This window comes from Rhineura floridana, chromosome 4 (assembly GCF_030035675.1).
Source record: "Rhineura floridana isolate rRhiFlo1 chromosome 4, rRhiFlo1.hap2, whole genome shotgun sequence".
Lineage (NCBI taxonomy): Eukaryota > Metazoa > Chordata > Lepidosauria > Squamata > Rhineuridae > Rhineura > Rhineura floridana.
This window is the reverse complement of record NC_084483.1, coordinates 96,428,582-96,434,290: the sequence shown is the minus strand read 5'-3', so window position 1 is coordinate 96,434,290 and position 5,709 is coordinate 96,428,582.

Below are 5,709 nucleotides of genomic sequence, written 5' to 3'. Positions count from 1 at the left end.
CACAGGTATAGGTGCTACCTGTGCCCTCTCCCAGCGGTCTTTTGGGTATAAATAAAGGACCCTCGATCTGGGCAGATAAGCCTCAATACCAGCTAGAAGCCTCGGTACTGGCCTGCAGGGAAAGAGTAGTGTGGTGTAAATCTAAACAGGGCCATAAGGGATCTCTTTGTCTGCTGTCTGGGGGCTTCTGGTGGGGGAAAACAGAGAACGTAAGATAAGCTCTGTGCTCCTTAGTTGCTAGCTTTTGCCTGCAAACCAACAGCTTTGCTTCAATAAAGGACTAAATTTTTCTTCTTCACAAGTATGTTTCATGGTCATTCAGATCCCAAACTTTCTTGCCTTAGGGAAGGACAAAACCTTTGGCAAAACAGGTTGCCAGGTCAGAAGCATCCCAAACCCTGAGATTTCAGGGGCAGTCCCTAGTGATGTCAATAAGCATGATACATTAAGCATCAGCCACAGTTGCTTGGAGCATTCAAACAGAAACATTTATCTGACTGGAAATTAAGATAGAAATTGTAGCTGAATGAGTCCTTTAGTGTGGCAGCACCTATGCTTTGGAACTCCCTGCCTATTGACATTAGGCAGACGCCTTCATTGTACTCTTTTCAGCACTTGCTAAAAACATTTTGTTTAGGCAAGCTTACCCAGGCATGTAGAAGCTATTATGTTTTTTTATCTGTTTTTATCTGTTTTTAATCTGTTTTTAACTCATTGTTGTTTTTATTATAAATTTTGAATGTTTTTAAATACCTGTCTTTAACTGTTTTTGTTTTCCGAATGAATACTCTGGAAGCTCCCTTTACCATGCATTTTATCCAACATCAGCACTCACCTGAAGGGCTAAGATTTTTGCCAAGGAACGGGTGCAGTCTTCTTCCCACAAACGGGTCTCATTAGCTGACATATTACTCAAAAGAGAAGCCGTTTGGATACATACATTACAATCTGTATTTCCTGGGGGCCTTGATGACCGGTTGGATTTGTCAGCGTTTTTGTAAATATAGTACTAATATGTTCTTGTTCTAAAAATAACTGTAAAGAACTGCAAAGAACCTTTGACTAGTTTTAATAAGATTAATATAATTTTAATATAATATAATTCAATATAATAGCAATAATATAATATAATATAATAATATTTAATATAATAATATAATTTTAATAATAATAATAATTGTATGTTATTTTCTTCAATGTTGTAATAGACCAGTATGATGTTTCCTTAGCCATACATTTATTTTGGGTTCCTGTTGCAGTCACCTATATCAGTTTGGTTTATTCACTTTGTCTCTTTAACGTTTGCCAGCAGCTGACCATGATTAAACCACAAATACCCCTGAGATTCTAGCTGGGTTTAGAGCAGTGTTAGCCTTTCTCCCAATAACAGTTTGTTTGCTTATTACTTAATTTATATCCCACCCTTCCTCCCAGTTGGAGCCCAGTAGGAGCTTATCCTTTATGAGATATGATAAGGTTAAGATTTTTTACAATATATTTAATTGGTTGTCTTAGTATTTTGGATTTCTTTTTATTAAACTAATTGGTTTATGTAATTGTAGGGATGACTACCCCACACAAGGCGGCAGTATTTGACCCTGTCTCTTGAAGATTAGTATCTCCTGGGAATATCCTGCATTTTTTTCAGTGGTGGGATTCATTTATTTCCACTCTTAATGCATTTAGTTCTAACACCTTTATATTTATATGCTGGTTATTCACTTTACAATCCCAACAGCATATTGATTATTCTTGCGGGAGAATCAAGGCAGCTGCTGATTCAAGAATCTGTGATTTTGGAAGCAGGAGTGTCTGAAGAAGTATTGAAACAGTTTTTACAATCTGGAGTAACTGTCATTGCAGCTTTATTCTTTACTGCTTGTGGTCATTATAATTCCATCATTGTGTCTTATTTGAATGCTTTTGGCTACTGGCTATACTGGTTGTTGTATATTGTATTTAGGCCATTTGTAATATATGTTTGCATTGTATTGTTGGGATTACAGTGTTATACTTTATTGTCTTTGGTACCTATAATATTTACTGTTTGCTGTGATTTCCACTGTATTTTGGCTATTTGTACACTTGTTTACATTGCATCACAGTCTTATGCTCCAGTGCCTCCTGTTCCCGTTTCTGCTTTCCATCAGACTAGGTACTAACTCCTCTTTCGTGTAAATAAAATACATAAATTTTGGAGTCAATGAGGCCCTTGGGTCTCTTTCCACTTTTAGGAACAAAGGAATCTGCCTTGTACCAACTCAGACCATCTGGTACCATCTACCTCAGTACTGATGACATGGACTAGCATTGGCTCTCCAGGATTCAAGGCAACAATCTTTTCTAGAGATTGAATTTTGGACCTTTGCATGCAAAGCTACAGCTATTTCCATGTTTAAAAAAGTATCTTTTAAAATTGTTCTTTTTAATTCACTAACGAATGTACAGCATACTAGGGCAGATCCACATCATTCATTTAAAGCACATTCAACACACATTTGAAACACATGAATCCTACCACAGAATCATGGCGACTGTAGTTTGTTAAGGGTGGTGGGAACTATAACTATGAGGGGAAATTACACGTCCCAGGATTCTTTAGGGGAAGTTATGCACTTTAAATGTGAGTTGGATGTGCTTTAAATGTATTGTGTGGATCTACTTAATAAACTTTGCCTGCATGTAAATTGTTTTAATTAATTTTTCAAAATGGAAATAAGCTATACAGTTAACTGGGTGACCATAGGCTACTCACCATCTCTCAGCCTAATCTGCCCCTCAGGATGAAAACAACAGAGAGGAACCATGACCACCCCAAGGAAGAAGGACACACTTAAAATATAGAGGAAATAATAATGTATAACCATAGTGTGAGATAAGATACTTATTAGGACATAATATGAATAAATATTTATAAAATCATGACTGTCAAAGATGTTTATTATTTATCCAACCTGTAAAGATATTTATAGTGCAATCCTAAGCATATTTACTTGGAAGCAAGTCCCAATGTATTCAATGGGGTTTTCTCAAACAGGGAAGTGTGTACAGGACTGCAATCTCAAGTAATAAGGAATTTCACTCACCCAACCCAAAATTCAGAATCATGACACTTTAAGCTGTTTTGCAACTGTGCATACTTGTTTTTATGATTATTGGATTTTAAAGGGATTTATTTCTTGTTGTGAGCTGCCTTGGTTTCCAATCAGCAACCTTACCTCACAGGGGTGTTGGAAAGACACTCTATATATACACACACTGGAGATGTAAAATACATACACCCCATATAATAGTTTATTGTCAAAACCTGTTGGTTATTCCGGGAGCCTAGCGGGGCCTCCTCCGCCTCACTCAGAACAGCTGCACCACAGAGGCCTGTGAGTCCAGGACAGGAGAGGCAGACAGGCGCCGGCGGCTGGCTTGCTGGCTGGGCAATTCCCCAGCTCGGCTCTGGCCGGCTCTGCAGCAGCTGTGAAGGTGCCTCCCACACAAGATGTCCACCTGCACGCTGCTACCCACCATCAATGAGCAGGACACCGAGAACCATTCCAGTGAACTTACCCGCATGCCTTACCCAGCCGCACCCTGCTTCAACAACCTGGCCGAGGATGAGAATTTCCTGCGCTGTGCTTCGGGCTGTCAGCGAGGGACCCCTGGGCACAGCAGCTGCTCTGCCGGGACATGTACCCAGAGTCGAGCTGGCCGCCCCCCGCTGACCGCAAGCATATCCAGTGCCTCCGTAGCCTCATGGCGGCTAAGGAATCCAAGCGAGAGGTGAGCGAGAGGGGTAGTGCGTGGGGGAGGAGGGCGCCACACAAGGTGCTCACCAGGATGCCTCGTGGCTTCAGCAGCAAATATATGTTTTGTTTCCATGCCAAAGCTGATCCATCCGTGAGCTGTTTCATCGCCTCTGCTGAGAGACTAGCTGCCCTTGCTCTCTCCAGTAGCCACCATGCTATCAGGCTACCTGCTTCCATTCCAGTGGTCATGATAAGAACTGTAATTTGAGAACTGGTGCCTGAGCATGCTTCTTTCCTTGTTCTTCCCTGTTCCTTTTCCCTCATGTGTCATGCATTTTACATTGTTAGCCTAAGAGTAGTTATTTAACTTTTGTAAATTGTATTGTTTTATTGATGTATTTTATATTGTATTTTGATATTTGTGTTTTTTGTAAGCCGCCTTGAGGGCCTTTGGCCGAAAGGCAGGGTATAAATAATAATAATAATAATAATTGCAGAACATTTTTTTTAAAAGATCAATATTAATTTCCTACATAGTAAAAGCAGTGACACCTAAGTAAGCCCTGCCTAATTGCTTTAAAAATAGTATTGGAGGGGGAGACAAAGATTTACAACACAAACCCAATTCTTTGCTATGTTCACTCAAAAGTCCCATGAATTTACATCACAATCCTAACTATGCCTACTCAAAAGTAAGTCCTATTTAATTCAATGGGGTTTACTCCGGGTATGTGGGATTAGCATTCCAGGTTTACTCCCAGAAAGCGAGTATAAGATTAAAGTTTCATATTGGGAGGGTTTTCAAAACAATGCCCTCTTCAACAGCCTAGGAAAATTTAAACTTGTTTGACTTGTCATAATTAGAAAAGCATAGCACACTGCAATGGCATTTAGATCTCCTGCACACAAGAAAGAAAAAGATTTTTGTTACTGCTGAAAGCTATAAACTTACTCAGTTTATGAGATTTTCAGACATGCAGGAAAAAACAACAGTTTTCTGGACTTGCAAGGGTTTTAGCTATTGCCTGGAGGGCAACAAATCCCTTGTCAATCACAACCCTGACCTCACTTATTGGCTACAAACCTGAAAAGGCAGGGTTAGAGCAGCCAGCTATGAACTCATTTAACAGAAGTTGCGGGGGTGGTGGTGCCTGAGGCTTTGGTATATATCTCATGAACCAGACCACCTAGAAACTTTAAAAAAAAAATGAAATCTGAGAGTTCGGAGATGGAGTTGACTCACCTGGATACCCAGAGAGGACCCCAAACATTCAGAGTCTCCACGCGAGAACCAGAGACCTGCCAACCCTAATGGCCTTACTATTTGTTCAAGATATTTGCATCCTGGTATTCCTCCTAAACCAGCTCAGGGCAGCTTCTTACTAATGTTCATAAAAAAGATAAAAAGAATGTTTACCAAAACATTACCGTTTATGAAACTAAGGTCAGGTCATATTTTAACACTAATATTAAATGCTTGAATTAAAATGTTTGAGCTTATCTCCAAAAGGCAAGTAAGCCTGGACAATGGTGAGTTTCCTTAGAAAGGGAGTTCCACAAAATGGGACCCAATTCGTTGCCCTGATAATAATGCTTAGTGAGTGGTTGGTATTTGGACCAAGGACTCGGTTTATGACCTTATTAGGCATGAGGGTCATTGTAGGAAAGATGCAATTTAAGATCTTGTAATGAGATTGGGGTTAGACTAAAAGGGTTTTTGTGGTTCCCACACAGACACACACTCACGCACACACCACCCTGTGACTGATTATAGAAAGAGAATAGCAGTCAAAGTAGTCTAGTTTGACTAGAGGTCAAGCTCAGTTGAAAAGCTTAGCCTTTTGTTGGGAAAATGTGCCTTTGCATAAATAAAGAGATGACCAAGTATATGTGATGTGTTTCCATAGAAATTAAATAGCTAGAGATGCTTTTGGAAGGGGATCATTCCCCCTCCTCTCCCCAGGCTGGA